Source organism: Echinops telfairi, unplaced genomic scaffold (genome assembly GCF_000313985.2).
Source record: "Echinops telfairi isolate 266 unplaced genomic scaffold, ASM31398v2 ScPeMD7_7475;HRSCAF=8513, whole genome shotgun sequence".
Lineage (NCBI taxonomy): Eukaryota > Metazoa > Chordata > Mammalia > Afrosoricida > Tenrecidae > Echinops > Echinops telfairi.
In genome coordinates, this window is record NW_022111379.1 from 11,231,280 (window position 1) to 11,244,017 (window position 12,738).

Consider the following 12,738-nt stretch of genomic DNA (forward strand, 5'->3'; position numbering starts at 1 on the left):
AGGCTCTGGGCTATAAATAAATGCCCCACAGGTACAGCCTGTAGTTAGGAGCCAGTTCCTAGAAAGCCTGCCATATGAAGCACCCAAGGTATGTGCCACGATGGTTTGTCACAATAAACAGCTGCGACTTTGCACCTCTCACTGAAACATTATCACCAGTATTACTTCGTGAACGATGTACAGGCTGGGAGACCCACAGGAGGCAGTTCTACCCTCTGTTTTAAGGTTATTAGGAGTCAGAATCTGCTTGATTGCAGTAAGTTGGATGCGGCTTACTGTTCCTAGTATGTGCAGTATGTTCCAGTCTATCTCGATGGGGTTCTTTCGTGGTTTGGAAGCACACAAAACCAAATCCCAAACTCTCTGCCGTCCAGTCAGTGGTGACTCATAGCGACCCCTGTGGGTTTTCAAGACGGTAACTGTTTGCAGGAGGAACTGTTGTCTCCCTCAGAGCTGTTGGTGGTTTCTAACTGCCAAGCATGCAGATAGCACAGGTCTAGCAGGTAACCACTGCACCACCAGGGCTCCAAGCATACCAAAAATATACTATATACTCAGGCAAACGACTGATGGGAGATACGCAACATACCTAACTTTTCCAGTTTACGTACAAATTGGACTTAATGACAGATTTAGACCCAGAATTCATTCATACCCCAAGGCCTATCTGTATATTCCTATAAAATCCCTGGTTGATCCTTGAAGTTCATTCACATAGACAGTGGGGGCCCCCATAACGCCCAGGGGTGAGCAGGAGCTAGAAGGGGGAAGTTGTTGAGCAGATCCTTCAACATTTGAAGATACCTACTGTTTTTTTCCTTCAAAGTTTGACCTGGTGACTTTTAGACTTGTATTTCTATAACGGTGAAACCATTGAGTTTGGTGATTTCACGTAATTAATTCTCATGTCCTTTTGACTCACTCTCACTCATGGCCATCGAGTCAAAACCGACTCTTGGTGGCATTGTAGGACAGGCTGGAACTGCCCCTGTGAGTTTCAAGACTCTGGTTCGACGGGAATAGAAAGCCTCCCCATCACTCTCCCATGGAGCGGCTAGGTGTTTTGAACTGCCAATCTTGTGGCTATCGGCCCAACACATAAGCATTCACTCCATTCCCAGGGCTCCCATTGAGCCAAAAATAAAGTACGCAAAGACAGTCAAAGGCCATCTTGATGTATCTGCGCTCTTGTGATTCTTTTAAACTCCTTGCTAGGACGTGGGGATTTCTTAAGGATGTGTAGTTCTAAATAAATAGAGGTTATTGCTGCTTAAATTAGCATTAGACTAAGTGTAACTGTTGAGTGAAGGTGACATAAAGAATGTCCAAAAGGAAAGGAAAATGTGCGGTCTACTGGAAACTAGGTTTCTCTTCAAAATAGCTGCTGTGTTGTTCTTTTGTCTGCAGGAACATTGTTGTCCCGAGAAAATAAGTTAAGGAATGAGAAGCAACAAAGGAAAAGACCTTCCTCTTGGAAGAACCAAACGCACTTTGAAATGTTAACAGAATGTGATGCTAGCTGCTAAACCCGCCTTTGTCTCCGGAATGGATCAAGTGCTGCAGATTTAAACGGTAACCAGAATTCTCCCGTTGCGTTACTTTTCCTGTAAGAACTCTAGATGGCTTTAAGAAAATGTTTTCCCCCTTAAACTTAGATGTGCCAACGTGTAGATAAAGCTGACAGTGTTCTAACTTATTTCATGTAGTCCGGCTTTCCTTTTAGTCCGTAGCACTTCACTTTAACGTTGATCAGAAGAATAGGCTGTGGTTTCTTTCCTCTCCGGTTACAAACATCTTAACCTAGAAGCAACCACGCTTCTCTGAGTGAGACTATGACATAGTAATATTAGGTTTAAGAGACTCTCCTTTCATAGAAATAGTCCAGGCAACATAAATGCTGAGTCTCCCACCTCTCTGTACCCCCACCCACCGTGGGTTTTATTTTAATCCTGTTTTCTCAACTCTATTTCATGTTAATTTTTCAGCGTCCTTCCCTGGCATCTCGCCTCTGGATCTTTCTGTCTTCATATTGTTCAGGATCAGGCAGTTTTCTTTGGTTCCAGGTAGGGGTCTCTCGCTCTGAGTCAGAACCAACGCCCTCAAACAACGACCTTGATTTTCACCTTTCCCTTTCATTCTCTGTACCTTTTGGTCCCTTTTTAGTTATCTTTCAGGAATGGAAAGTCATAAAAGGCCCCGTGATTCACAAGAGAAAAGGGGAGAGAAAGTGGAAGAGATTGTAAAATTTTTCTATTTGTGAAATTACAAAGACCATTGCATTTCAAGTAAAATGAAAGCAATTACAATAAAGCTGACAAGAGCCAGAACCCGTGTCAGGTGGAAATCTGCCCGAGAAGAAAAGCTCACATATGTTCACGAGAATGGTTGATAGGAAGGTGGTAAGACCGCCCTTTGTCAAGGCGGGAAACGTGAGCCATCCAGAGAACCCGGGAAGCCCTGCCAAGTTCTGGCTGTTCCAGGGCCCACTGTGTATAAAGATAGATTCTTCGTCCGTTGTCTTAAGTCACATTGATTTGGGCCACATTATTTCACGGCATGCTTTGTAAAGACTTCCATTTTTTATGGCATCCTAGTGAATCGTTAGAACGGCTGGTCATTAGGCATTCATTGATTTGGTTCTGAGGGATAATCATTTACTCGAGTGATTGTGCCTTAATACTGTGTGGGTGCCCCTGCCATTGAGTTGGTTCCAATTCATAGCAACCCTATAGGACAGAGTGGCACTGCCCCTGTGGGTTTCTTAGACCACAACTCTTTCCCAGGGCCTCTTTTTTCTCCTGTGGACCACCTGGGGGTTCAGACTCCTGACCTTGTGGATAGCACTCTACCTCGTAACCCGCTACCTTGCCAGAGCAGCCTCTTAAAAATACTGGGCTGTGAAATTCAGGAAATAAGAAAAAGTCAACCAAGTACAGTATTGTAAGAGATCTAATGATTCCAAGGAATATGGGACCTACTTCAAAGAAATCATTCAAGTTGACACAGGTAACCCAGGATAAATAATGTAGCAAAGGCTGAAAGCTCTAATGATCTCTCCTGTGCGGACATTAACCTTGATATAATCACCTCATTCGCAGCGGGGGTTTTGTGTGTTTTTTAATTCTGCAATTACAGGTTAAATCCCTACCTGTGGCATCACTAGAACTTTCCCACTTGTTATCACCAGATTTGTTAGCATAAAAGAAAACTCTTTAAAAAAAAAAGAAAACTCTTTAAAAATGTTCAGAAAGTTCTCTCTACTCCTCGCTCATTAAAACACGAAGAAAAGAAGCAAACAACTTGGAAACAACACAACAATGAAAGTGCTGAGTACTCACTGGTGCAGGTGGAGCATCGGTAGGCAGTCGCCAGGTGCCCTTGTGTGTCAGTCTGGGTACATTAGAGAAACAAACCCACAGCAACTCATATGTAGAAGAGAGTTTTATATAAAGGGTAAGTGGACGTCAAGAAAACATCCCAACCCAGTGCTGCCCAAGCCCATAAATCCAACATTAATCCATATGCCCGACACCAATCCATAAGGTCCTCCTCTATCTCAGAAAACACACGCAATGACACTGACTACAGGAGGAAAGCCGAATCAGTGAGCGTGTAAGCATCTCAGTGCTGGTAGGGGCCTGCACGCGGCTGCTCCAGCACCCAGATCTGCATCGGAGTAGGTCCATGTGGCTTCTTCTCAGGGTGGAACTGGCTATGGCAGCTGCACCCTGGTGTGACCATCACAAAGTAAGAGACCCGAGAACTAGAAAGGTGAGGCTCACCGAGCCATTTATCTCCCTGCCCTTCAATTAACCCCAGATGTGTTTATCGGCCAGGTTGGCACAGTAATCTTTAACTATCTCACCTTGTCTTCTCTGATAGAGATCCAAGTCTTCTTTACATAGTAATTACACTGCTTCTATCATCTTACATCATCACAGAGGCAGTCCAGAACCCCAAACGAAATTTGTCATTAATTCTATTGTGAGACTGTACTACTCCCTAGTTAATTCCACCTCTTAATTCAGATCAATCGCTCAGTGGTCTGTCTGTCTGTCTGTTTGTAACCCTGGACAGGGTTGTTCAAATCCACAGATAAGTGGCACTATTTCCTCTGGACATTCATTTCAACCGTTTCAAAAATTTATTTCCAAGATTTTGTGTTATGAGAACAATTGTACTAGAAGTTGACCTCTGCAAAGCCAAAGAACGTCATCGACTCTCTTACCCAATTTGGGCGTCAGAGGACTTGCATGCACAAAGCAGACAGAACTGAAGCAAACCATCTGCATTTACTTACTATTCATTGCTCAGGCCTCATCCAAGCTGTGTGCTTCCCAAATACCGAATCTCCCCTGACATTTTACGAGGGAGTGGAATCTAATTTCTAACTGTGCAATTCCTGTGGGATAGAAAATTTTGTTTGTAAGCTATCGGGCTACTTTGGAGAGGCTAAAATTCTAAGGTTAACATTTTAGATTTCTGCTTTTGAAGTCTACGCACACACTCAGTTTTTGTTACTTTTTGAGACTTGTGAATTGCATGACACTGTACAGATGAGTTCAGTTTTTCACTCAGTAATTCTTACACATTTTGTTTCAGGTCATTGATCGCAATGCCCACAATGTGACATCACACGTCCCGCCTCCCCTCCTGTGTCCCGTGTCCATCCCTCCCCCTTTCCTCGTCCTTCCTGCCTTCTCAGTCTGCTCCTTGGTAGATGCTGCTGGTTCGATAGCGCATGGTTGATTATTCTATTCGACTGAAAATTGAGCCCCAGGGGTCATGTACTCTATTTCTCCATTTCTTACACTGGCTGAAAGTTATGACTCTTGTGTTTCAGGGTGTATATCTTGCAAGACTGCAGGATTACTCTGGACAATCCAATATCTGTCTGAAATCTCAAACTCATCAAAACTGATAGGCCTTATGAGATCCTCTATGACACTGTCAGGAGAACTGCCCATATTGTAGGGAAGTCTGCGTGTCACTTGCATGCATGGATGCGACAACAATATCAACAATCCTATGGCCAGCTGATATTTTATAAAGGGGCAAAGGCCGTTGGAACAATGGTGCTGGCTCAATTAGACATCCATCCATCTCCATGACCACCATTGCCGTCAGTTCGGTTCTAACTCGGCAAACCTGTAGGAAAGAGAAAGAACTACCTGACAGGGTTTCCAAAGCTGGGCTTTGTACACTGTGCCATTTTCATTCTGTGGAGTAGGTGGCTTCGAACCACCCACGTTCAATAGACAGCCAAGTGCTTCACCACTGTGCCAAGAGGACTTCATGCAACAAGCAAACAAAGAGAACCTTAACCTAAATACAAAAATTAACTCCAAATGGACCATTGTTGTACATGTTAAACTTTTAGAGGAAAATTTAACAAAGCCGTCAGGACCCAGAACTTGGGGACGATGTCTTAGATGTGGCACACCAGCAACAAGTTCCTAACCAAATAGGTTGGGCTGCGTGGGAATGACCAACTTGGGCTTTGTGAAAGTCTGCATTGAGCGAGTGAGAAGACAAGCTACAGAGAGACGCTGCAGCGCACGTGCAAACCAACCAGCTGTCAGAGGAAGGAGCGATACAACATGCTCAAATCTTAGTTGAAAACGTCTTCGCTTACAACTTTAAAAGTGAGTGCGAGACCTGAAGAGACGTGTCACAGAAGAGGATGAACAAAGGGACATATGCACATGAAAAGGTGTCAGACAGCCTTTGCTGTCACATCAGTGCCCATTATGACCACAGTGAGCCATCACTGTACACCGAAGTGGTGTTGTGTGGCTCGTGGCGACCCCATAGGACAGAGTGGAACTGCGCAGTAGGGTTTCCCTGGCTGGCCTTTCTTCCCACGGAGCAGCTAGGGCAGTGGTTCTCAACCTTCCTCAGGCCATGACCCTTTCATACAGTTCCTCATGGGTGGTGACCCCCAACTGTAACATTGTCGTTGCCACTTCATCACGGGCATTTTGTTACTGTTACGAATCAGGTGACCCCTGCAAAAGGGTCATTCGACCCCAAGGAGTAGCGACCCACAGGTTGAGAGCCGCTGAGCCTGTAGGTTCCAGCCTACAGCCTTGCAGTTGGCAGCCAAGCGCCCAGCCATTACACTACCAGGGCCTCCTTGCACAGGTCAGCAGGACAGCTACAATGAAAACCAGAGGGACTCCACCAGATGTGGAGAAAGGGAACCACTCATCAGTTGCCGGGTAAGCATATGAAGTGGTTCAGCCACTCTGGAAAATAGTTTGCTATTTTCTTTTAAAAATGTAACAAACACCATGCAGCTCAAGTCACGATCTGGGGCATATATCCCAGAAAACTCAACCCTAGTATCCAGATAAAGAGTGGCATGCGATTGCTCATTTCAGCTCCTTTTCTGTTAGCCCCAAATGGGCCACAGCTAAATGTTCTACAATAAGTGTTTAAACAAATTATAGACAAGATAGGAGCCCCAGTGGTATCGTAGTTACCTCTTGGGCTGTGATCTGCATGGTCGGCAGTTCGAACCAGCAGCAGCTCTGAGGGAGACAGACTGGGCTTTCTCCTCCCGTCAACAATTAGTCTGGGAAACCCACAGGGGCTCCCCAGGAGTCAGCATGGACTCGACGGCAGGGACCTTGGTTTGGGTTTTGTACATACTGCATGTACTTGAGGAACACAGAACCAGTCTAGTAAGAGATTAAAACAACAACTTCTTATTGTGAGTTGGTTGAATATTTACAGAGCAGATCATCAGTTTTACCGTCAACAATTCATATGTTTTTTGTTTCAGCTCATCCATTACAGTCCCCTCTATGTACATCACTTACATCACTTCCTCCCTGTGTCCATCCTTCCTCTTTGGACCCCCTGAACATTGTCCTTGGGTGATTGCTGCCCAAGGACATTTGATCTCAAAGGGTTGATGGTCCTAACATGCGGGTGAGTTCCATCCCAGACCTGAAGGGTGACTAAGGGCCGTAGTGCTGAGGGAAGAGATGTGATTTGACGGAATTTGCTTTAGGCATTTGTGGGAGCTGGTAAGTCTGAAATCTACAGAACAAATGTGGCAGACTGGAAACTCAGGCAGGAGTTAATGATGCAATCGTATGCCCAGGCAGGCAGATTGGAAACTCAGGCCGGAATTAATTCTGCAGTCTTGAGGCAGAATTTCGTGTTCTTAAGGAAACCTCAGTTTTTGTGCATAAAGCCTTCAACTGTCTAGCTAAGGCTTGTCCACAGGGCTCAGTACTAATCTCCTTTAAAGGCAACTGATTGTAGATGTTAACCACCTCTATCAAATGCCTCCACAGCAACACTTAAATTCGTGCTTGATTAAATAACTGATGGCCAACTTGACCCATGTAACCTGCTCTCACATCCTGGAAACACGACTCAGCAATAGGGATGACCTCCGCCCTGAGGAATGCCATGCCACCATGCAGATGGATTCCAAAGGCAATGTGCTAAGTGGAGCGGGGTGGGAAAGACCATCTCACAAGGTCACCTTGTGTATGGCTCCATTTAGATAACATTTGCTAAATTTCAAAATGAAACAAATGGAGAACAGGTAGCGGTTGCAGGGCTTAGGAAAAGTAGAGGAGACCCATGAATATGACAAAAAAGAGGTGCACAGGGGATGTTTTTGTGGTGATGGAGTAGTTCTGTTCAACTATTGTGATGGTTACGCATATCTACACGTGTAATAGAGTTATATGCACACATTGTACCATTGCCACTTTACTGGATTTGATAGTATACCTATGTAAGGTTTTACCATTGGGACCACCATCTTAAAGGGTACATGGAATCTTTTCTGTACTCGCTTTGCAACTTCTGTGAATCCATATTTAAAATAAAATGTTAAAGGGAGGGCGGGATCACTCCTCTAAAAATGAATTATGAAAGGTCTAGGGTGAGTTATACAAGTCCCTGCTTAGGCGTTCTGAGAGACAGCTTCAAGTTTCCAATTCCCATCCTACCTGGTGGCATTTGTCTTCTTTAGTTTAAATATGGTCATGGCATTTCTAGGTCTCCTGGCTACCTGGAAGACTCACAGACAAGGCCAGTGCTTCCAAGAATGCCCCAGCTCCCTAGCAAAGGTTTCTTGGCTGATCCAGGCCAAGAGAGCAGAGGGTGTGCTGAGGCCCTGGTCTCTAGGAGATAGGACTTGCCATTTTTCTCCAGGCTTCCCTCCTTCGGGGAGAAAGACGGGCTTTCTGCTCTTGGAAAGTCGCAGGGACAGTCCGAACTCCTCCTACAGAGTTGCTGTGAGTCGGCATTGACTCAATGGCAGAAAGTTCGTTCTTTTTTTCCTTCCTCCCCCATAGAAACCACCGCCACATTTTGAGAAAGGGACTTGAACAAACGGTTGAGCAGCTAGCTGTAGAATATCCAGCTCCACAGGATCAGAGTATTTCAGTTGTTTCTCACCGTTTCTCAGTCCAAGGTTCATTGCATCTGAATCCTCCGCAAATTTGCTGACGTGTTTTCATAACTTCTATAAAATGCTCCGTCATAGAAGGGAAACAACAAAAATAGAACTAGAAAGCCTGTTCCCGAAAAGTCTCAGTAATCCTGTGGGCTCCTCTCCAGAGATGGTGGAGAGCTCTCCGGGCTGCCCCCCTACCTTCCAGTGGGACAGTTCCATCAGCCTGACAGATGCAATGAGCTCTTTGCCTTCTGTACACGCTGGCTCACGTCGTCCTTCAGCGGACATGTACTTGGAGAAAATGGCAATCGCAGTAGCTAAAAGATTTTTTTAGCTTTGTGCTAACTTGATTTTTAACTCTTTTGTATATGTTTGGGCACCTTTTCTAAGGCATGGCACTGCACAAGGCACAGGGTACAAAGAAGGGTACAGCACAAGCTCTGTCTTCGTGACACTGCCAGCAGGCCAGGTAGCCATCTCAATAGACAGGTGTCGCAATGGACCAGGTGCTTAACGGAAGCATGTGTAAAGGGCAGTGGTGGAGGGTGGTGTCCTTTGCGCTGAGGGCTACTGGGTAAGTGGATGAGCCCCTCCCCACGGCCAGGGTTGAGGGGCAGTCATAGACTGTAAAGCTGAAGGAGTATGGCAAAATGCTTTAAGTCCCACATCCCGACTTTACGTAAAACAAAAGGAAAGTTTCTAGAAGCAAATGGACTCCGCCCAAAATCACTCAGTGATGATAGCATCCCTTCAAGTGTTCCTTCAAATTACACAGCCCAGAACGAACCTGGGTCAAATATTACCCTAGGTCTGTCAAGAAGGAAGACTCTTCCTCCCACGTCTTTTATTTATAAATCCACTTTCCTGCCCAGCTGACTTGTAGCCAACGCCCGTTTCTATTTCTCCTTAAGATTCGCTATTAGAAAATGTTTCAAGAACTCCAAAAAACTGGAGGAACATAGCAAACATCTGTCATCTCACCACCAAGAATTAATTGGATGCTAGCATTTTGTCACTCTTGCTGAAAGTAATAGAACAACATAGGGGTGATTGAAGCACTCTGTGATCTCATATTCATTCTTCCCTCTCCAGAGAAAATGCTCTATGAATGTGGCGCATAGGGTATACTTGTGTGTATGTGCAAAGTGCAGTATAAACTATACCGTATATGTGTATTCTACATCTTTACTGGTATGTCAGAAACATTTGAATGTATGTTTTCACGTGTACTTGAAATAAGGTGATCTGCCTTGGTCCACCTTATCTTCAGCCGTGGAGATTTGCTGTGCTGTGGCTTTGTTCTCTTTGTGCTGTATTTTTCCTACCTCGTATACCACTGGCAGTATTTGCATTGTGTGTGGGGAGAATACAATTCCATCATGCTGTAGGCTTTCGAGTATATTTTTAAATATTTCGTTGGAAAGCAATTAAGTCTGTGCCTTACATTTGCTCTAACATGAGATTTGTAAAAATCTGTACTAGTGAGGTGATTACAGCGGAAGTATTCTCTGGTAGAATTAACTGAACAAGAAGTAAATGAAAGCATGGTGTGGTAGAAATTTTCTCTCCACACAGACAGCATTGCTATGTAGTAAGGAGACCAGCAAACTGTGTGGGAAGTGTTAACCTCTGAAAACACCTGCTGATTTGACCCAGAAGAGGATGTTTATCTGAACTTTGAGGAGAGCTTGGAAATTGCTTCACCAAGGATTTGGCCTAGAGGTGAGGGAAGAGGGAGGATGAAAGGGGGCTTTGTAGCATTTGTAAAGGATAGGGTCACTGGGGGGATGGAGGGTCCAGCCTTGCCCCTGCTTCGCTGTGTAGCTAGCAGGACATGCTTTAAATTCATGGTGACCCGCTAGAATGTCACTGAGCTTGATTGGTCAGCATAAGAAATGTCAAGAGCCCCCTACCTTCTGTTACTGTACCCCCCCTTGTTTGTAAAAGTAAGAGACTGGAAATGGACAAAATGCTTGGAATGGACCAGCCAGTTAATGCTCATCCCAGCAGGACTTCTACGCCATGCGTAGTGTCCCCACAGGGTAGTAACAGAATAGTCAGTGGAAAGACCACAGACTATTTTGTGTATTTTGAAGACTAGTTCTGGTCTCCAGTCACGAGAAAACGTACCTCAAATGCAAATTGTAACAATGGAAAGAAACCCCTTCTTGGAGTCGAGCCCAGCTTGTGTTTCCTCCCATTGGTTTGGCATCCAGCGACGAAGGAAAGCACGGAGCATTCTGGACCCAGAGCCCATGGGCCATTGTTACACCTCCTGCTGAAGCACAGGTATGTTACATGTGAGGAGTGTTTCAAGGGAAACGAGACAGATGCTTGGTTCCACGACAAAAGGGGGAAATGAACCTTTATTTCCAGATAGATTCTTTAGCTGGTATTTCTTCTCAGCCCTCTGCCAAGAATAGCACAGCATCAGACTCTCATATACTCCCTCCCAAGATCATCAGGCAGACGTCCAAGTCAAAAAATAAAAGGTGCCAGCCATAAGGAGCTACTGTTGCACCCCCACGAGGGTGACAATAATGAAAAGAAATGGACCATAACAAGCAGTGGTGCCGATCCTGAGAAACCAGAGCCCCCGTACATTGCTGGTGGGAATATAAAATGGTACCCCCCACCCACCCTGTGGAGAAGAGTTGGCAGTTAAATATGGAAAAGTTAAATATGCAGTGATCACATGATCCAGCCATTCCACTTCCTGGGTATATTCCTAAAGGAAAATATCTAGCTAATGGCGAACTCTGACAGCAACTTTTCCTTCCATGGTGTGTCAGTCTGCCCTCACTCTGAAATTAGTGGCTCAATTCCGAAAGAAAAGCAAAGAAGCCACCAAACCCGCTGCCACCTGTCAATTCCACTCCACACCACATTCTGCTACAGGCCAGACTAGAACTGCCGCCCGGGGGTTTCCAGCGCTGCAGATCTGTACAGTTGCCAACAACTTTTTCTTTCTCCAGAGGAGCTTCTGGGGGATTTGAACCACCACTCTTGTGGTTAGCAGGGCAGCGCTTAACCCACATGAACCACCAGGGGTCATTGAACGTGGTGGTGGTGGTGAATTGGTTGCAAATCAAACCCACAACAAATTCCTATTTACGATCCCCTTGACGTGCTGCCATGTGCAGCTTTGAAATCATTTAAATGACTTTGAGCCTTTTCTTAACTAACCTAAAACCAACTGCCATCAAGTTAGCCCCGACTCAGCAGCCCTGTAGGGGAGAGTAGAACTCACCCTAGGCTATAGATTTGTTGGGCAGAAAGCCTCATCTTTCTCTCTCGGGGTGGCTGGTGGTTTTGAACTGCTGACATTGTGATTGGCAACCCAACAAGTAACTCACCGTGCCACTTCTGCGTGTAGAAGGGAACTCTGAAGCTGAAGCGGTATGAACACTAAAGGCTGTTCATCGATTCTCTGTCCTGTTGAGAACTTTGAGCAATTGATATTGATTTGATAGCTAGCTAAATTCCAATGTGGGATCTCTTCCCTCCGCTACCACTTGAATCTGTGATCCTTCCCTCGGACGCGCGAGACAGAGTTTCCTTTCGTCCTTCCATTTCGCTGCCATCTGATCTACTGGACACGGGCAGTCTTTCCCGTGCCTCCAGCTGCTGGCCGTTCTGCCTCATTCCCATCACCCGAGGAAAGCAGCGAAGACCTTCATTCGCAGACCACCAGGTCGAAGTCGGAATGGAGCTTGTTTTTTTCTCACAAGAGTCTCCACAAAACTCCGCAGACATGGAAGAGAAATCGGAATGGTGTGTAATCACTTTTGCCAACCTTCTGTGGCTTTCTCATGCCCATTCTCAGCACTCTTTGAAGGATTATTCATTGAACTTGTACTTACACTGTGCTTGAAGCAAGTGAGACTTTCATTCTCCCCGTCTTCTGTCACTGAGCACGTGCTTTGCCGGAGGTTGCTTTTCATTAAGAAGCATGGTGCCACCAACACTCTTCGAATACCACTGATTAAGAAAATCACTGATGGATTACCCGCCACCCCACCCCAGGGAATAAATTAGGATTTCCCCCTGAGAGAGGAAATAAATAAATAATGGGGTATACAGAATGAAGATGGCTGTGGGTGATGAGGAAAATGTTTATTTAGTTGTCATGGAAACATAGCATGTAGGCATTCAAAACAGGAGCTTGGAATGTCGCTGTATTTGCCAAATACGTGTCCGAGGTGAGCTGCATTCATTTTCTTTCTTGGCCCAAATTTTGTCTGGCACGTGTGGTTGTGTAAACTGTGTTCCTGCTCTCGTGTGTTGGCAGGAACTGGGTAATCAGGAGACCA

General features: G+C 45.3%; 1 protein-coding gene across 2 annotated transcripts in view; it reads left to right on the forward strand.

The window, feature by feature from the left end:
• PEAK1 (pseudopodium enriched atypical kinase 1) overlaps nucleotides 1-12,738 on the forward strand; it is a 226,985-nt gene that overhangs the window by 93,069 nt on the left and 121,178 nt on the right. For both annotated transcript variants that reach the window (XM_004711979.3, XM_045285808.1), the window contains exon 2: nucleotides 1,408-1,572. The gene's annotated coding sequence lies outside the window, so the exon portion shown is untranslated. The remainder of the gene's footprint in view (nucleotides 1-1,407; nucleotides 1,573-12,738) is intronic.